The sequence below is a fragment of the Spea bombifrons genome, chromosome 4, assembly GCF_027358695.1.
Source record: "Spea bombifrons isolate aSpeBom1 chromosome 4, aSpeBom1.2.pri, whole genome shotgun sequence".
Classification (NCBI taxonomy): Eukaryota; Metazoa; Chordata; class Amphibia; order Anura; family Pelobatidae; genus Spea; species Spea bombifrons.
The window spans coordinates 25934103-25954759 of NC_071090.1; the positions used below are offsets into that span (position 1 = coordinate 25934103).

The following is a 20657-nucleotide window of genomic DNA, read 5'->3' on the forward strand; positions in this document are numbered from 1 at the left end:
AACGTGAGCTGCAGCAAAATGCTCAAAATTGCCTTAGCACCAGGGTGGGAAATGGCTTAGCAGCGAAGGGGTTAATGTTCTTTTTCATTTGTATTGTAGGGTATCCCTCTACATTTTTGAAGATGAATGCACAAATTAGGCAAAATTCATTAAAAACAGAGTTTGTACGAATCTGAAGGCTAAGTCTAACGCATAATAATCTATTGATTGTAGCACCTGCCACCCACCAAGTCAGTTGTGGTACGGAGAGGGACACTCAATGTAACAGATGAAATGCTTCACTTCAACATTGTTATTCCCATGTTCAATGTGCGAAAAGTAAGTGGTAACTGAAAATATGCAAAACTGTCAACTGTATGCAACACATATCAAGGAAAATGTTGTAAGCTGCATTACAACCAAATGCTGTTTTTTTAACCTTTATATTGCCATAAATAGATTACAGAAGGTACCACTGGCAGCTGTGAATGCATTCAACATAATATGCATTGTAATTACAGAAAGGCAATCAGACATCCTACCTTAGTGTGTGACAGTTCCTAGCCCAGATTCTTGAGTGATTTCAGCCTGAAGTTATTTCTGATATTGCTCCCATTTACAAGGACTATGTCTATGCCATTAAAAGCCTCATTAAAAACATGGAATAAAAAAGCAGTGCATTAATCTAGAATCGGGTGTTCCTTCCCATGAGAGTGTAAATAGCCCATTTTGCTGGACATAGATCAACTCAACAGGTTTCCTGAAACAAGTCTTTTCACTGGGTGGTAAGTCTTAAAGGGAAACTGCTCTGGAATCTTGTCCCTGTGATGTCTTGTTCCAGGCGCCACCCCTCCCATCAGAAAACTATCCAAAGTGCTTAGGTTCGGCTAATATCAGCTTAGGCTGCCTGAGAGACAAAAACAGTATACCCAGTTAACACTTGCCTTGCCAAATTCTACTGTACTGTAGTCCAAGACTGTAGCTTTTATGGATCAAAAAAATATATAAAATATATATACAATTTGAAAACAATATGTTAAAACAATGAAAGAAAACCATCGAAAAAATTAAAGATACACATATACCAGCTACATATTTTCCAGATATGGGATATAAAAGTATAACCGTTCATTTCAACAGCTTCCAAAGATTCCAACTATATTGCAAAAAAAAATGTATTAAATTAAAAAGTGGACTGCAGCAAAATGAATGAAATTAGCAAAATATATTTATTTGAAGTAGCCATCTCTCCAAAGTCAATACTTTACTCTAGTTTACTGTCAAGTTTAGTCTGTCAACCCTGCTGTAACTAAATAATGTTTTGATGGTATTCAAAATGCTGATCTTCACAGTATTATGATGTGGCCCCTGTCCTATGGCACAAATGAAAACTATTGTACTGCAAGACATACGCTCAAGGGTGTTTGTATAATTCCAAAATGAGAAATGTCCTATATTTGTGCTAAAATTGAGTTTATACAAAATACAATGAGGGTTAATTAATTTAACTTTTATATAAAAATATGGACCATTTTGAAAACAAAAATAGCATAAGCTATAACATCAGGATGGCAGAAAAAAATCTAACAATTTCCTGTCGCATTAAATGTCAAACAATGCTTTGGGGTAGCTAACCTTTTCTCACTATGCTCCAGCATCAACAACATCTTAAAGCTCTGGTGAACACTTATTTTATCAGGGATCAGTATTGTCTATAGATATTTTTAGCATTGTTGCAAACATTTATAAGATTTTTTTTTTTTAAACTTTTTAAATTATGCAAAATAAATTAGTTTTCTATTCAGTTAAAATACAGGTCAATGCATTGGTCTGTCTTAGTCTATCAATTCTAGTTTCTAATTCCACTCTTTGAATATATGTACTGTAAGAAGCGCTGCAGAATAATTACCGTATATAATGAACAAGACATTGTTCATTATATACCTATAATGCCTGCCGCTCGAGGGGCAGGCTCGGTTGGGGAGATCAAGGGTCTCGCTCTAACCGGCTTAAAGTCAATCAAGGGAGCAGGAGGTCTGTTAATGCAGGCCTCCGCTCCTGCTCCCTTGCAATGCCTGCAGCAACTGATGCTGTGTGTCTGGATTTGCTGTCAAATCCCAGCGCCCAACACTAAAGCCGTGCCCACTGCCTTCTGCGCTCACTGCACCAGTGGAGGAAGAACGAAGAGGAGGAGTAAAAGGAGCTGTAGCGAGAAAAGTGACAGAGGAAAGGTTGGAAAACATTCTGTGACAGTGAGAGTGGATTAGTAAATGTGAGCGTGATAGGTGTTATGCTGTAGCCTGTACCATTGCCAATGTCTTGTTCATTATATAATTATTGTTCCCATATAATTATGGGAGTTATGCTCTAAAGTACATCATAACTCCCATCACTATATACTATGCTAGACATTACATGAATATAAGTAAGAGTATATGAATGAGTGAATGAATGTTTGTGAATGAATGTTTGTGAATGAGTGTGTGTGTGTGATAGCATGGATGTGTAAATGTGGTGGGTGGTGGGCTGTAATCATAGGGAAGCTATAATCACCCTCCTACCACTGGCTGCCTGGACATGATAGGAGTGTGATTGCTGTTAGCAATTTTATATATATATATATATATATATATATATATATATATATATATATATAAATATATATATATATAATATTTTATTAAAAGTAAGTAACACACCAAAATTGGACAGTATATATATATGATTGCTAACAGCAATAACACTCCTATCATGCCCAGACAACCAGTACATGCTACAACCTGGGCATGATAGGAATGTGATTGCTGTTAGCAATCACACTCCTACATACCTCCCAACATTTCAAAATGTGAAAGAGGGACACTTTTTTTTCACTCTTGCGGGACACATTAATACAATTGCACTTTACAATGCTGCGCTACTTAAAACACGCTACATTTTTGTCAGTGCAGTCATGCATATTAATAAAGAACACATCGAATTCCCATGAGGCTCAGCCAGACATACTACTTCCATGATGCTGGCTGAGCATCATGGGGAATGCAGTGAACAGTAGATGTTAGCTGTGAATTACAATTCCCATGATGCTCAGCCAGCCAGGTGTCCACATGACTAGGCATCGTGGGAGTTTAAATTCATAACTAACACCTGTCATATCATCTGCTGTTAACTACAGTTCACATGAGGCTCAGCCAGACATAATGCTTCCATGATGCTGGCTGAGCATCATGCTTAGTGCAGTCAACAGTAAAGCTGCAGATGCTATCTGTGAACTACAATTCCTATGATTCTCAGCAAGCCAGGTATCCACCATAATGCTGACTGAGTATCATTGGAAGAATCGAAACAACAACATAACTAATGTTAGCCTCCCTCCCAGGGTCTTTACACACACCTGTCCATAAACACACACATATACACATACACTGTCCTTACACACACACATCCTCCATCCTGTGGTGGGAGCACGAGGCCTGTCACTTCATACCTCACTTTACTGCTCCCTCATCACTACGCGCAGGCTATTGCTGCAGAGCGCAGAGGTGACATCATATCCCCGTGCTTGGCATTATTTGTCGGTGCGTAGTGATGAGGGAGCAATAAAGCGAGGTCTGAAGTGACAGACGTCGCGCTCCCTAATGTTGAGCTGACTAGAGGGAGATCGTGATCTCCCAACTTGTCCTGCAGGCTGCAGCTGCTAATCGGGCGGCTGTGCACCCCCTCCGCAGCTGCACCTGAGGTGAGAATGGCTCTTGCCTCACCCTACCTCTGCCCCTGCGAAGCGGGACAAGGGTAGGGATAGGCAGGACAGCGGGAGAGAAATCCAAAATCGGGACTATCCTGCCCAAAGCTGGACAGTTGGGGGGCATGCTCCTAACATGCCAAGTCAGCCAGCACATGCTAGAATCTGGGCATGATAGGATTTTGATTGCTGTTAATTATATATATATATATATATATATATATATATATGTTAACATTGTTATTTAATTTTTGTCCAATTTTGATGTGTTACTTACGTTTAATAAAAGTGTGTTGTTTTTTTGTTAAAGGTGGGGGTCATTTTCGGTTTTGGTTTCGGCCAAGTGAATGCTGAATTTTCAGTTTCGGTCCAATGTTTGGCTTAGTTTATAGTGATAGGGGTTATGCTGCATTATTGTCAATGTCTGGCTCAATGTATAGTGATAGGGATTACGCTCTACCACCGTCAATGTTTGCCTCAGTATATAGTGATACATGTTATGCTGTCCCACAGTCAATGTCTGCCTCAGTATATAATGATAGCAGTTATACTGTACCACCATCAATGTAGAAGCCATACAGTTTTAATGTGTGTGTGTGGGGGTGTGTGTGCCACATACAGTATCCACCCCAGGTGTCCAGGTGCCAAATACTCTAGGTATGCCCCTGTATATATTGCAATGACCACTTTAATAAGGGTCACATGTGGAAACTGTTTAAAATCATTGCTTTCCTGCCCACTACATTTAATATATGCATTCAGACTTGTGCATTCAGATTCGTACAAACTCTTCTGTGTATTCTGTGTATAAATATTTGAGTATTTCTTTAAAACAGTCTTTAAAACAGTTATTTTATGCATAGGAAATCCAATGGCTTGTGGTGATGAATGTGTTAAAGTGCTGACCTAATCTCCCAAGCGCTCCATTATTCAGATTCAATGGCGAAATGTGTTTGATCAGGATGCTGTGCGGGGTAAAAATGCAAATGACCATTACAAAAGAGAAACACCAGTCTGATATGTTATTGGTAATTTCTCATGTCACACCACCCAAACCAGCCTCTCCAGTGAGAGCACTGTGCTGCCATTCAGGATCTGGTTGGGGGGAAAAAAAAACTTAGATTGGAAGAAAAGCCTCTCAGCCGACAAAGACTTGTACTGTGAAACAAAACAATCCATTCAGAGGTCTGAAGACTTAACATAGGGCCGGGGTTACATTGGGATGTTATTGCAGCACAATCAGTAAGGTGACAAGCTATGAAATGAGTTATCTCGATGAAGCCTTCTTATTGGCTAGAATTACATTTCGTTAACTGTTGTACAACTTCATATTACAATGTGCTCAATAGTCTGTTTTATTATGCCTAAATCACTTAAAACCCAATATGGATGATTTATTATTACTACACAATGTTGCAATGTACCCTGCAAATAATGCAGTAGTAGTGTTTTGTTGCTTTCAACTATTATTAAATTGAAATACACAACAGATTTACTCTAATATCCCCTTAACCCCTTAAGGACAATAGGGGTTATTACTCGTAGTATATTGTGGGACAATGGCTATTTTAACATTTTTCGGTGTTCCTGTTTAGCTGTGATTTTCTTCTTTCTCATTTCATGCTCCCACACATATTATATATTGTTTTTTTCAGGACAAACAGGGCTTTCTTTAGATACCATTAATTTTATCATATCATCTAATTTACTATAAAAAAAATGATAAAATATGGGGATTTTTTGTTAAAAAATTACTTTTTCTCACTTTTTAAACAAAAAACTTTTACTCGTCTGCAAAAACGAATGAAAAAACCTGCTAAATAGATTCTACTATTTGTCCTGAGTTTAGAAATACCCAATGTTTTTATGTTTTTTTGCTTTTTTCTTTACGTTATGGGGCAATAAGTACAGGTAGCGTTTTGCTATTTCAAAACCTTTTTTTCCAAATCTGGTAATTCTTCCCCCCATGTGCCATTTCGGGTATCTTTGAAGCCGGCCAATGCAATTTACCCCATCAAGTCATATATTTTTAAAAACTAGACACCCCAAGGTATTTCACATGCTGGTAATTTAACCCTTTCCATGCACTAATTTTACCACCAGCCTTTGTGAAACTTTATGGTAGTAAATTTTTTTGTATTTTTTTCACACACGTTGTACTTCAGGTATAAATTTATCGCTCCTGGTATATGTCCCTGTCAAACAACACCCCAATATGTGTTCAGTAACATCTCCTGAGCGCAGTGATACCCCACATGCATGGGTTTGTTGGGTTATTTGGGAGGTAAAAGGCCGCCTTTGTGACATGTGTATTTTTTGGCCATTCAGACATCTGATCCTACTGCCCCCATGTCCCATATTTGGGACACCTTTGAACCCGGCCAATTCAATTTATCCCATCCACTCATGCATTTTTTAATACGAGACACCCTATGGGCATTTGTAATGCCAATATTTTAACTCTTTCCATGCTGGAATTTTTGTAAAGATAAAGAATTTTAGGACTTGCTTATTAATTTTTTTTTTTTTTTTTTTGGTGACAGTGGGGATTTTTATATGTTACCATATTATTTTTATTTTTTTAAAAAAAATTTTTAACATTTTTTTTTTAATTTTTTTTTTAATTTTTTTTAATTTTTTTTACTAATCACTCATTAGTGAGCTGGGCTCCATTGACCTTGCATGGTTGGATGCAGTACCTGCATTCAACCTGCAGGAGGAGCTCGAGAGTTCACAAGAGGGTCTGGATAGACCCTCTATGAACTCATTTCTATTGTTAATGCCATCCTGTCAATGTCATTTACAGGATGGCACTTGTGGTTGCTCTTCGGAGCAATCACAAGGCGATCGGGGTAGGGGTTAGTGTTGCTGATATGCCTCGATATCGAGGCATGTCAGTAACACCATTTATGCTTAGGAAGCGATTCAGATCGCTTCCTAAGCTGTTTTAGCCGGGCGCCATTTTTCTTCCGGGGAGGGCTGCCGAGGGCTGCCCTCCCCGGATCCACGGTCAGCCTCACTTGGGAGGCTTCCGTGGATGCTGCAAAGCCGATGCAGCTATTTAACGGCAGCCCGTACATGTACGGGCATTGTCGTTAACCCGTTGCACGGCAACCCCGTACATGTACGTGGATTGTCGTTAAGGGGTTAAGGACCGGGCTCGTTTTTTCTTTTTGTACCCTGTGGGACCGAGGCTGTTTTAATACTTTTGTGGTGCTTGTGTTCAGCTGTAATTTTCTCCTCATCCATTTAGTGTACCCACATAAGTTATATATTATTTTTTTCAGGACAAGATGGGCTTTCTTCAGATACCATTATTTTGATCGTATCATCTTATTTACTATAAAAAAATTAAAAAAACATGGTGAAAAATTGAAAAAAAAACAAATTTTATGACTTTTATTTGAAAAATCTTTTACTCACCTAAAAAAGCAAGTAAAAAAACTAGCTAAATAGATTCTACTACTTGTCCTGAGTTTAGAAATACCCAATGTTTTTATGTTTTTTTGCTGTTTTTTGTAAGTTATAGGGCAATAAGTACAAGCAGCGTTTTATGATTTCCAAACCTTTTTTAACAAATCTGGTCAGTCTGCCTCCATCTCCTCTTTGGAACATCTTTGAAGCCGGTTAACTCAATTTAACCCATTCAAACCATATATTTTTAAAAACTAGACACCCCAGGGTATTTCAAATGCTGTTATTTTAACCCTTTCTGTGCAACAGTTATACAACCACACTTTGTCAAACTTTGTAATAGTAATTTTTTTTATTTTTTTTTCACACAAATTGTAATTTAGTTATAGATATACAGGTTCTGGTATATGTCACTGTCAAACAACACCCCAATGTGTGTTCAGGAACATCTCCTGAGTACAGCGATACCCCACATGCATGGGTTTGTCAGAGTGTTTGGCTGGTAAAAGGCTACTTTTGGGGCATGCGTAATTCAGGTGGTCATTTGGTCATTCTGCCTCCATCTCCTCTTTGGAACATCTTTGAAGCCGGTTAACTCAATTTAACCCCGTCAAACCATATATTTTTGAAAACTAGACACCCCAGGGTACTCCAAATGCTGTTATTGTAACCCTTTCCATGCAACAGTTATACAACCACACTTTGTCAAACTTTGTAATAGTATTTTTTTTTTTTTCACACAAATTGTACTTTAGTTATAGATATACAGGTCCTGGTATATGTCACTGTCAAACAACCCCCCAATATGTGTTCAGGAACATCTCCTGAGTACAGCGATACCCCACATGCATGGGTTTGTTAGATTGTTTGGCTGGTAAAGGGCTACTTTTGAGGCAACACAGACTTTTAGCATCTGGTCATTCTGCCTCCATTTCCTCTTTGGAATATCTTTGAATCTGGTTAACTCAATTTAACCCCGTCAAACCATATATTTTTGAAAACTAGACACCCCAGGGTATTCCAAATGCTGTTATTTTAATCCTTTCCATGCACCAATTATACAACTACACTTTGTCAAACTTTGTAATAGTAATTTGTTTTATTTTTTTTCACACAAATTGTACTTTAGTTATAGATATACATGTTCTGGTATATGTCACTGTCAAACAACACCCCAATGTGTGTTCAGGAACATCTCCTGAGTGCAGTGATACCCGACATGCATGGGTTTGTCGTGTTGTTTGGGATTTAAAATGCCACATTTGGGAAGTGCGCTTTTTTCTCCATTTTGGTCAGTCTGTACCTATGCCCTATCTTTGAGCTCGGCCACTCCAATTTACCCCATCAGCCATTTTTTTTATATTAGACACCCCTTGGGTATTCAAAGTGCTTTTATTTTAACTCTTTGTTGAGATTTTTGAGAAATTTTAGCACTTGCTCAAAATAATACTTTTTTATTTTATTTTTTTACACATTTTGCTGGTACTGGATGGTTCATCTAGTGACATCACTGCATAATTATTTTTAAATGTTAGCACATTTTTTTTAAAAAAAAATTTTTCCATTTTTTTTTATTATTTTTTGAATATTTTATTAATCACATTGTGATTAGAAAGCTGGGCTCCATTGACTTGCATGGTTGAATGCAGTACCTGTATTCAACCTGCAAGTGAAGCCATAGTTCTCTAGAGGGTCTGGAGACCATCTAGCGAACTTTTTCTTCTTTATTGTTTTTTTCCCGGTCCGCCGCCATCTTGCGGAGCGGAGCGGTCACAGTCCATCCTGGGGTAAGTGTTTGGTGTCGCTGGATGCCTCCTGATCGAGGCATTCCAGCCACACCATTTAAGTTTAGGAGGTGATCGTTGATCGCCTCCTAAACACTTTTAAAACGGGCATCCGCCGCCATACAATGTATGGCGAATGTTGACGCCCCGGGGAGGGGCCAGAGATGGCCTTTCTGTACCCGTTTAAAGACATGCCGGTCCTGGCACGTCAATTGTCGGAAACGACTTGTTTTTCCGCGACGTGCCCGGACCGGCAATTGTCATCAAGGGGTTAAATAAGACACAAGAGATTTAAGGTTGTTGGAAAAGTGTAAGGCCACAGCGCTTTATTACTGTGACAAATGCAAGAAATAAATTAAGAAAATATGAGATTATTATATGCCATCAAATAACATGTAAAACCATAACCATCGCTAAATAACATTTCGTAGGGATATCCCGCCAAATACCACACGGAAACCGTTGGGTCGGAACACCCTACCCTTCGAAAGTTCCCCCAGGGACTGAACCCGTGGAGAAATTACAATGAACATAAAATGTTGGTAAAACAACCAATTCTAAACATAGCATACCTATCTCTAAAATTCCACCGAACACCACAGTCAAATATTACCATTATCATTTATCACCCATGCAGTTACTGTTCTACTATTTTAATCGGTTTCTACCTCATAATAGAATAGCAAGTTTTGAACATGCAAATTAAAATAATAGTATCATGTATTTTGGCAACAACATCACATACAATTTTTAACATTCAATATGTTACCATAGCAACTACAGTCAATTTTACCTGACCATGACAATTTATATGCCAGTATAAGTATTGCAGGAGGGGAACTAGAAAATGTGAGCTAAGGCATATGGGAGGAAGGGTGTTAACACAGAGTGATAAACTTATTAACAGTGCCTGCGAGACTTACATTAAAGAGGAAAGCAGAGCATTCAGGCAAATTAAACATGCTGGCTTTCTCTGAAAAGAAGAGAAAGCTGTAGATTGGTTTTAGGCTTATCAGCCGGTCCTCCTTTTAAAAATAATAAAAGAATAGCCCTAAATTACAGTCCTGCTACTATGGTAACAAACAACGTGGGGGTGGGGTTAAAGTGCCAACACACTACCAGCTAATCTGTTGTACAAGTTTTAATGGGTAAAACTGGGGAAAAAAATCACTAACTTCTGGTGACAAGTGGTAACCTAACTTCAGGTAATGGTATAAACATTTTCAATAATGTTTTTGTACCACTTTTTGGCAGATTTTCTTGTACTATATAGCCCCATATTAATTTATGAGAAATGTACCCTTGCTTTTATGACCAGAATCCCATTGAAAGTATTCCAGTTAATTAGCCCAGCTCAATAAAAATATGAGTTCAGCCAGAGTTTATTAATAGGCATTATCCTCTGGATTTTTTTACTAATTTTCTCTCCATCATACATAATCTGATACTGTATGCTCAATTATTTAGTTTTATGAAGCATCATTTTCACCTGTGTGAATACTAGCTACTCTACACAAAAAGTTCCAAAGTATATGAAATACAGCATTATTTGCCAAATATTTCATACTTAATCTGATAAATACTTGTAATCAGATGCTAGCACGCTACATGGGAATTTGGTTAATTAGGCAGCTCTCTGGTTTACTCAAAAAACAACAAAGCAAAGTATTGTGAATTTCACAAAATACATTAATTCCACTTAGGGATTCATGCTTAAGGCCCAAATACTGTAGGTTGACGTGAGCTGCAAATGATAAAACGTGTTTAGTGGGAAACTTGTTTAGCTTTGAGTCTGTGTCCTGTATACATGTGCTATATTTTTTACTGTCCAAGAACTATAGTAAAGATTCTTAAGGACATTTTGCCCTGTAGTCTGATGTGTGCCGACAGGTGATATATTTTGTTTGTCTGAAGTGGGTTGTGAACGGATCCTGTTGCCTTTACACTTGGGTGAAAGAGGTCCTTTACGGCGGAGTGATTGTACTGCCCCAAGACGCCCCTCCACACAGTGGTGAACGCCCTATCACTCTCAGACACAAGTGTTTTCTACTGAATTGATAAAGCTCTGATCACCTCTTGGCCTGTTTGACTGCTCTGTGCAAAGCTGGTTTAGGATTACAGTGATAATAGTTTATTTCCTATGAAAAATACTACTAGCTTAGAAAATACTGTACTTTTGTCTAGATGATATTCGAGGGCAGGTGCTTTTAGGAGCTCTCCTTTTGTTATGTGTCATTTGGCTCTGTTGGAAAATTTGGAAAGACCAAAAGCAGGGATACGTAGTATGGGAATTTCTCTGACAGCCACATGCCATAGAATAGTGCCATTAGAAAACTGAGAAAAGTGGGTTAGAGTCCCGTCCATCATAGCAGGGCTATGGGAAACAGTTATGACAAACGAGTATCTGGCGACCACCAGATAAGAGTAGTGGATGTCCCAAGGCTCCCCAACCCCACAGGAGAAGATGAATTTGAAGTTTGGCAAGTGGGTCAGCAAACAATTATCTAAATGGTAGAGCTGAAACAACGAATCGATAAAATCGATAATAATCGATAACGGAAATCATCGATAACGATTTCCGTTATCGATTAATCGAGTGATCAATTCGTTGTTGGAGCCCTCGGCTCCTTTTACTTACCTCCGCGAGCGTTCCCCGCTTCTGCTACACGCTCTGCAGTCTCCGCCTTCTTTTAGCTACGTGACGGATGTGACGCGTTCCGGAGGTAAGTATTCTTCATGTCTATGTGCACGGATCGCACAGAGCCACTCGCACAGAGCGAATCGCTCTGTGCGAATGGAGCCACTCGCACAGAGCGGTTCGCTCTGTGCGAGTGGCTCCACTCGCACAGAGCGGTTCGCTCTGTGCGAGTGGCTCCATTCGCACAGAGCGGTTCGCTCTGTGCGAGTGGCTCCATTCGCACAGAGCGGTTCGCTCTGTGCGAGTGGCTCCATTCGCACAGAGCGGTTCGCTCTGTGCGAGTGGCTCCATTCGCACAGAGCGGTTCGCTCTGTGCGAGTGGCTCCATTCGCACAGAGCGGTTCGCTCTGTGCGAGTGGCTCCATTCGCACAGAGCGGTTCGCTCTGTGCGAGTGGCTCCATTCGCACAGAGCGGTTCGCTCTGTGCGAGTGGCTCCATTCGCACAGAGCGGTTCGCTCTGTGCGAGTGGCTCCATTCGCACAGAGCGGTTCGTGAGTGTGGGTGCAGGGCAGAGTGGGGGTGGGGGTGCAGGGTGTGAGTGTGGGTGCAGAGCAGAGTGGGAGACTGGGTGCAGGGCAGAGTGGGGGTGGGGATGCAGGGCAGGGTGTGAGTGTGGGTGCAGGGCAGAGTGGGTGCAGGGCAGAGTGTGAGTGTGGGGGCAGGGCAGAATGTGGGGGCAGGGCTGGGTGCAGGGCAGAGTTAGAGACTGGGTGCAGGGGCACAGTGCAAAGTGCTGGGTGCAAAGTGCCAGTGCTGGGTGCAAAGTGCCAGGGCTGGGTGCAAAGTGCTGGGTGCAAAGTGCCAGGGCTGGGTGCAAAGTGCAAAGTGCTGGTGCAAAGTGCTGAATGCTGGGTGCAAAGTGCTGGATGCAAAGTGCCAGGGCTGGGGCAAAGTGCTGGGTGCAAAGTGCTGGGTGCAAAGTGCCAGGGCTGGGTGCAAAGTGCTGGGTGCAAAGTGCTGGGTGCAAAGTGCTGGGTGCAAAGTGCAAAGTGCTGGGGCAAAGTTTCTTGAACAGTAATAGTCCACCTCTTTTCAGAATGTTTGGGGTTATTTTGTTTCATAAATATTGTGTTTGGGTTCTTGTACTTTGAAAATATTGTTTTTTATTACATCATAACAAAATAAGAATGTTAATGTAAATTTTAAGTTGTTTTTTAACATCCAGTTCATTAAATTCTTTTAAATAAACGAAAAATTTGCATATTGTTTTTTTTATCCGATTAATCGATTAATCGAAAAAATAATCGGCCGATTAATCGATTATTAAAATAATCGTTAGTTGCAGCCCTACTAAATGGTATAAGCTGATTAAGAGAATGGATTTAGGGATTCCTAAAAAGGGAACCTTTGAATTAGCTCGTTGGGTTAACCTATATAAAAATTACAAAAGAAAACACACAGGGCCAAGTGAAAAAGCAGCTTGAGGTAGATGGATTGTAGAATCTCATAAGAGACAGCAAAAGGCCCAAGGTATTTTTACAGTGGGAACTAAGGGCCAGGGAATAGGAATTAGTCAGTGAGGTAATAGTTGGCAGTCTACGGAGGAAGAAATGTGTAACATAGAACGGCTTGCAATTTCTCTACAGCGGACCCAGAAGTCCCTAACTCAAGTACCCAAAGACCCCGGGGCAAGACCCAAAGTGCCTACTAGTTCATCAGACCCTGGGGCAAGACCCAAACTGCCTACTAGCTCAGCTGGCTATATCCCACTGGAGATCTGGCATCCTTGTATAGCCCCCCACCTCCAATGTATATATTGAGTCCAGCATCAATGCAACTCCAGGGCAGACGAAGCAGCCAAAGGGCAGCTCTTATGCTTTTCCAAGAGTCTCCCAAAGATAATGAGAACTTGACAACTGATACTCTTGTAACTTTACAGAAACAGACAAGCACCCAAACACACAGGAAATGGGAAAACTTAGGTTGTAAGCAAGAAAATGATTTTGGAAATTTAAGCATGGTAGATTGTGTGCACCTCCACCTTTGTACCATATCTCATATTTTCAAAGGGGGGATGATTGCTGCCATCAGCAAGTTCTGGGTTGCACCAGGCTTCCCAAAATTCGCAATGTATGATTTGTGCAGAGCATAATCCAGGTAAACTGACTAAACTACAAATGAAACACCTTGTAAAACCGGATTACCCGTTTCAGAGACTGCAAATAGACCACATTCAGTTTCCCAAGTGTGGTGTCTATGAATATGTCCTGGTATGTGTGGCTATGTTTTCCTCAGGTGGAAGCCTGGCCTGTTGCTAAGGCAAGAGCTGCAGTGACAGTTAAGAAACTAATCGCTGAAATTGTGTGTAGATATGGCCTACCAGAGATGGTGGAATCAGATAGTGACCCACTTTACAGGGCAGGTATTTGCAGAAATGCTGAAAGGGTTACAGATGAATCTACATACTCCATACCACCCACAGGCCCCACGGAAGGTTGAAAGAGCGATTGATGTCTTAAAAAGTAAAATAGCTAGGATCTTTGAGCAAACAAAACTTACCTGGGTACAAGCCTTACCTTTTGCTCTTTTTGCAATAAGACACACCCAAAGGGAACACTTTTTAAGATTTTGTGTGGCATGCCACCTCTAACAGGCCTTTTCTTTCCACAAAAGCTGCATGGACAGTATGCTTCTTTAAAAAACAACTGACTAATTTGCATGGCAAAGTCTTCTCCTCTTTACCAGATCCACAAGAAACGGCCGGAACTCACACCCTACAACCTGGAGACTGGGTAGCGATAAGGAGATATGTGAGAAAACATCTGGAACCCCGATAAAGCCTGTATGTGGTTTCCCTCTTGGACAGGCCGGGGAATTGAACTAGCAAATAAGCTGAATAAATATGCTAGTATTATGGATGGGATAATAAATAAGATGACCTCAATGAAGAGATGGCCCAGATTAGAAAAGTTGCCAGGCAAAATAGAATGGCCCTTGATTACTTATTTGAGGGAAGGACTTGTGCAATCCTACAAGAGAAATGTTGCACCTGGATCTAAGACTCCCATGACCCCGTGGAAGCACACTTGAATAAGGTAAAAGAATTACAATAAAAAGAGATATATCTAAGGAGGAATCCCTTATTTTGGATAGGGTCTATTGAAGTTTAGTTTAACAATATGCTTTCTAGTCTGCTGAAACCAATAGTAGTAGTGATAGGATTGGTTTTATTGCTTATTATTGCATGGAAATTATTAATCTGTTGTATTTCTCGTTGCAGTTGTCATGGAGCTGGATAGTCCGACTGACTACCTGATTTTTTTCACAACATCATCCTGGGCATATGCCTATCGAGAATCCCTTACAGTGATGGTAGCACTATGAGATTTCTGAGGGAAAGCAAGTCTTCTGGCTTGACTGGTGGATGTAGACAAGTGTTTAATAATGCCTGCTATTACCTAATTCTCGGTGGATGGGTTTTCCATCATACTTTTTCCCCATCATACCTAATTTTTATATATATATATATATATATATATATATATATATATATAGGGTTTTGTTTTTCTTTTCAGTAATTTTGTATTGTTTTATCATAATGTGCTTGTTGATTTTGGACTGTCACTTAGAATAGCTTGACGCAGGGTCTTGTCTATGTCAACAAAGGGAACCCACACACACGCATTTAATTTGTAGAGCTCTAGCGTACCTCAACATACAATATAATCATGTTCAGGCAATGGTAGAGAAAGAAACCTGGGGGTGTGTACCCTCGCTTCCATCTCTCTGAATGAGTATGTTGCATATAAGAGCCCCTTTTAAACACACAAACATTAATGCTACAACAAAATGAAATGTTACAAACCTATGCACAGAAATTATGAAAACTCTGGATTTATCAACTGGCATAGCATAATCAGTTGACTGGCCAACCCCAGGATGTCTTGGGCAAACCCAGAGAGCCCTAAGACACCTTCTCAGTGAGAAAACAAAGGTTCCGAGTGTATGCAAGTCTCAAAAAGAACATGAGTACCTGCAGGTTAGAGCAGGCACAATTGACAGCTCACAAACAAGCCAGGTCAAAGTCAGAAAACAGTCCACTCTAAACACCAGGTCAATGGACAAACCAGAAGCAAAGGCTAAATGTCAGAAAACAGATCTACCAGGATTCAGTCCAACTCAAAACACTGATAAGGAATAATCCAGGCTAGCAAACAATATTGAACCAATATAAGAACCAATATAGGATGACCAATGTCAAGAGAAGACAGAGAACACAGCAACCACATAGCTTCCTGGTGGAGGCATAGGTAGCTACAATGTCTTATAAACAGCTCTAGTTGTTTCTTATAGACACACTACAAAGTGGTTGCTAACAGGAAACTCAGAAACCATAGGTAGCTTGCCAGTGACCTCTAAGTAACTCACAGTACTCTGCCACCAGAGACAGGCTGACAATTAATTATATTTAGTAATAAAGCTATTAACTATTATTTCATAGACTGTTAATGTGCCATGGTATATATTCCATCTGAAAAATATTATGTAAAATATGTGTTGAGTAAAAATTGATTGACAGATCTTGCATTAGCAGGTAAGTACCTGGCAATAGTAACGCTTATGCTACATTTTGTGTGCATTATATGGTGTCTGAAACATACTGGATTTAGGAAATCACAGACAATATGACCTTCTCAGAACCATTATTTTTTATGTGTCTCAGGATCATGGTTGCATCATATATATATATTAAGGTAAATTTAATAGAATAGAGGCATTTTTTAGGTGACTGTGCACGATAAACAACTGGAATAGAAAATGCTATCTAAATAACTTTATAATACAATATCTGGGAGCACAAGTCAAATCTAAAATCAACAGAGGCATATGGTTAGAATGCTGGATTGATAAATTGTTTTTATTAATTTCAGGTATTTTCACCGCTGCAAATTACACACTTGTCAGCTGTCAAAGCCTGTTTGTTCTAAATAGTTGAAATAAAATGTTACAAATGGTGCCTGTAAATGAGGCCTTTTCTTCCTTTCTTATCACACATAATGAGCATTTATGTTATTCCTACGGCTCTGTTTTTATTGTACGGTAGTTCTACCCCTGAATATATGACACGATACTTCAATAACTTTAAATATTAATTATATTGAATTTGCATGTGGTCACACTGAAAGCTATATTTGTCTGATTTCTGTGGCCATTTTGCTTTAATTTATTAAAAAATAAATATTCTATTTATTTAGAAAGTTAGGGAAAGAATAGGTCAACATGCCTGGCATAGGAAATGCTTTATAACCGATAACACCCTTTGCAGTCACTGGCAGGAATTGCTTTCTCCACTTTTAACACCTCTATGGTGGAAACTCCCCAGTCCCCTGGGGGACTAACTAACTAAAGGATTTTTAAAGGGACAGGTTTATAAAGATAATTTGGTAATTCAGGGGAAGTTTATCTTACTCTATGTTCATGGTATATCAGTAATGTCCATACCTTGGAACTTCTTCACTCCGTCTACCCGGAGCCTTCCCTTGCGGGACGCAGCCAGGACTGCCCACTGATGTCAACGGGAAACACTCCCATTTAAAGGGCAAATCGACAGGCAGGGGGCATGTCAAGACCCTGGGACCCGGAGGATTTGGGTTTTGAACCGGAGAACCGGTTCTTCACCCGGAGATCTCTGAGGTATGGTGATGTCACATGCTATGTTTAATAATGAAAAGCAGAAAACAAAGGTCTACACAATGTTTATGATACCCAAGATTCATCTGTATGGGAGCCATAGTTCTGTAATATAGATGCTATTTCTGGTTTCTATCGTCTAGAATATGAATGTCTCCTAAATTATACCTACACCTGTGAACCCTGAGCAACATGTTCAATGTACTGTGTTCAATTTTCCTGAACTTTGCTTTAGGGGCAAATAACACCACAACATGTTCTGATAAACAATGTGAAAATAACACTACTCCAGCCAACGCTTGGCATTGAGCATCGTGAACTTTGGCTTGTGTCTTGCATGGAAACCTATTCCCCACACATAGCACTAATGCTAATTTTGGTTCCACGGGCAGTATGGATTCTGTAGTGAGTGATGCTACAGAGGACATACTTTGTGATTGTGAGTGGTCTACCGCTTCGTGGAGTGTCGTTACTCCTAGACACTTCTACTTCACAATAATAGCTGTCAGGATCGGGGACTTCCACCTACCTTATTGAGGGGGGCAGGTTCCTGGCGACAGTTCCCTCATGTTTTACTGCATTAGTACTTCACTGTACTGCAGTTTTACTGCAGTTATTTTTGTAAGGCAGTACAAATGCAATAAAGCTGCAGTACATTGAAGTACAACTGTAGGTTTGCAATATAAAAAAAAAGTGCAGTAAATGTGCAGTAATACTGCATGTGACGGGACCGACCTGTACCCCGACTGGGTACTCCCGCCAAACGTTGCTTCCTCCTGCCGGGACACCAACAAGTAACCCCGTCAGCACCAGGCAGAACCAGCGTTGTAGATAGAAGGAGGGACGTCACTGCGCCGAAGCCGCATTGGCACTGTGGCTATCCGAAGCTTAGCTACACAGCGTGGCTACAGCCCACCCCAAACATCAGGCAACACTCATGCTGAGGTGAAAACAGGACTCCTTTATTAAAGCCAAATACAGAGCTATATATACACAAGTAGAAAAGGGGCAAGACAAATATCACATGATCTAATTACCATGGCAGGAAGGAAGTAATTAGATCAAATCCTGCAACACAATATCCGGGGGAAGGACAGGATGACACGAGACATAATTAATTACATTAACTGGGGACGTAGACGTGGAATGACGATAGACACATAATTGGCTTGAGACAGACAATGGCCAGGACACAGGGATAACAGGAGCTCACAGGATTAACAGCTACCTGTTATGTAATTGATAATTAGGTATGCAGCAGTGACACATAGTCATACCTACAGGGGGTCTAAGACAAGAGCTAACTCACACAATAACAGGGGAAACACTTCACACCTATACAATTAACAATGCTAAGACAATCAGCCTTCTTCCTACCACAGGATGTCCAGCTGACGTTACAGTTTTGAGACTCTGAGTGCTAAAACATGGGGTACATCAGCAGACTGAACCCCTGTATCCACACACAGAAGTCTCTACAAGGCCCGGGCCCATAGTCGATAGGGAGGAGGCTGGCTCTCAGGCCTCTCCAGGGGCCCCAGTGATGGAGGGTTCTGTCACACTGCAGTACAGTGAAGTACAAATGCAGTAAAACTGCAGTAAATGTGCAGTAATACTGCAGTAAAAGTGCAGTATTGCAGTTTTTTCATGTCCAAAAAACTGCAGTATTACTTCAGAAAAACTGCAGTAATTTTTTGTAAGGGGTCCCACTTTTGCCTCAAAACAGTTTCACTTTTACAGGAATCAACAACCGCGTGAGCAGATAGCGGCGGCGCACTCTGGAAGGCAGTAACTAAGGTCTATCCACATGAGTTAAAATCAAACAAGCTTTATTACACCTCTTGAGGAGCCATATGAGCAATACAGAGAATCCTCATCTTACGAATTTCGCCCCACAGGCTTAGTCATAGATAGTGGACTCTCAGAGGGAACAAGTATTTAACCCCTTAGTGACAATAGCCCATTTATTTTTTGTACCCTTTGTGACAATGGCTGTTTTAACTTTTCTGCGGCGCTCGTATTTAGCTGTCATTTTATTCTTTCCCGTTTACTGAACCCACACAAGTTATATACTGTTTTTTTTCGGGAGATTGTTTTGATTGTATCATATAATTTACTATAAAAAAGTATAAGATATGGTGAAAAATTTAGAAAAAAATTCTAACTTTTACTTGAAAAATCTTTTACTCATCTATTAAAGCTAATGAAAAAAAACCTGCTAAATAGATTGTACCATTTGTCCTGAGAAATAACCAATGTTTTTATGTTTTTTGCTTTTTTCTTATGGGGCAATAAGTACAGGTAGCGTTTTGCTATTTCAAAACCATTTTTTCCAAATTTGGTAATTCTCACCCCCTTTTGTGCTATTTCAGGTATCTTTGAAGCTGGCCAAAGCAATTTACCCCATCAAACCATATATTTTTCAAAACTAGACACCCTAGGGTATTTCAAATGCTATTTTACTCTTTCCATGCACTAATTCTACCACCAGTCTTTGTCAAACTTTGTGGTAGTCATTATTTTGCATTTTTTTCACACACATTTTACTTCAGGTATGAATTAACAGGTCCTGGTTTATGTCACTGTCATAAACACCACAATGTGTTCAGCAACATCTCCTGAGAACAGTAATATCCCACATAATTTGGGTTTGCCTGGCTGTTATGGGGCAAAAGGGGATTAGTATTTTTAATTTATTTAACTAATCACATTGTGATTAGAAAGCTGGGCTCCATTGACTTGCATGGTTGAATACAGTACCTGCATTCAACCTGCAAGTAGAGCCAGATTCTCAGGAGGGTCTGGAGGTCGCTTTCTGCACATTTGAAGTCATGATGGTCCTGGCACGCAGGGGAGGGCTGGCAGCCTAAGGCCTGGGGGGCAAGTCTAGTCAAGTGGCCCGTTGCACCACCGAATCAGCACACCATCCATGCCCACCTTTTCCTGATTTTCTAACGCATATTGATGTAATGTGATGGGACTGGGAGTAAAAAAACGTATGTTTAATACATTAAAAACAGCTAATCTTTGTAACAAAATAAAATTTAAATATGGAAAAATTGGACCCTAGGCATTTCCTTGGGCCCCTGCCTGTAATCATCCCCAGAGTCCCTTTGTCCCTCATTCACTAAGCCACACCTCTGTTTTACTTACTCCCTGTAGTTCAGGTATAGATCAAATAAACAACATGTAAGCAGCACGTGCATGTATAGATCAACTGAATAAGAAATACAATCCCTGTATTTGCAGGTATACATAAATAATCTATGGAAACATAGCATAGTAGATACAGATCAACAGAATAAACACACAAACCCAGCTTTGCAGGTACAGATCAACTGGAAATCACATAACAACTAAGCATTAAAGGTATAGATAAAACCCCCTAAATTACAGGCATAGATCACA

The 20657-nt window shown here is 40.1% G+C and overlaps 2 protein-coding genes across 4 annotated transcripts in view; one reads left to right on the plus strand and one right to left on the minus strand.

Annotated features, from left to right (window-relative positions):
* Positions 1-20657, minus strand: part of ACSL6 (acyl-CoA synthetase long chain family member 6) — a 147562-nt gene that overhangs the window by 80594 nt on the left and 46311 nt on the right. The window contains exon 1 of one of the 3 annotated variants that reach the window (XM_053461943.1): positions 522-719. The exons of the other annotated variants lie outside the window; for them this stretch is intronic. The gene's annotated coding sequence lies outside the window, so the exon portion shown is untranslated. Of the gene's footprint in view, positions 1-521; positions 720-20657 lie in introns of those variants that run through there. 3 annotated transcript variants of the gene reach the window in all.
* The window catches only part of IRF1 (interferon regulatory factor 1), a 218281-nt gene that overhangs the window by 35683 nt on the left and 161941 nt on the right, over positions 1-20657 (plus strand). The window lies entirely within an intron of this gene.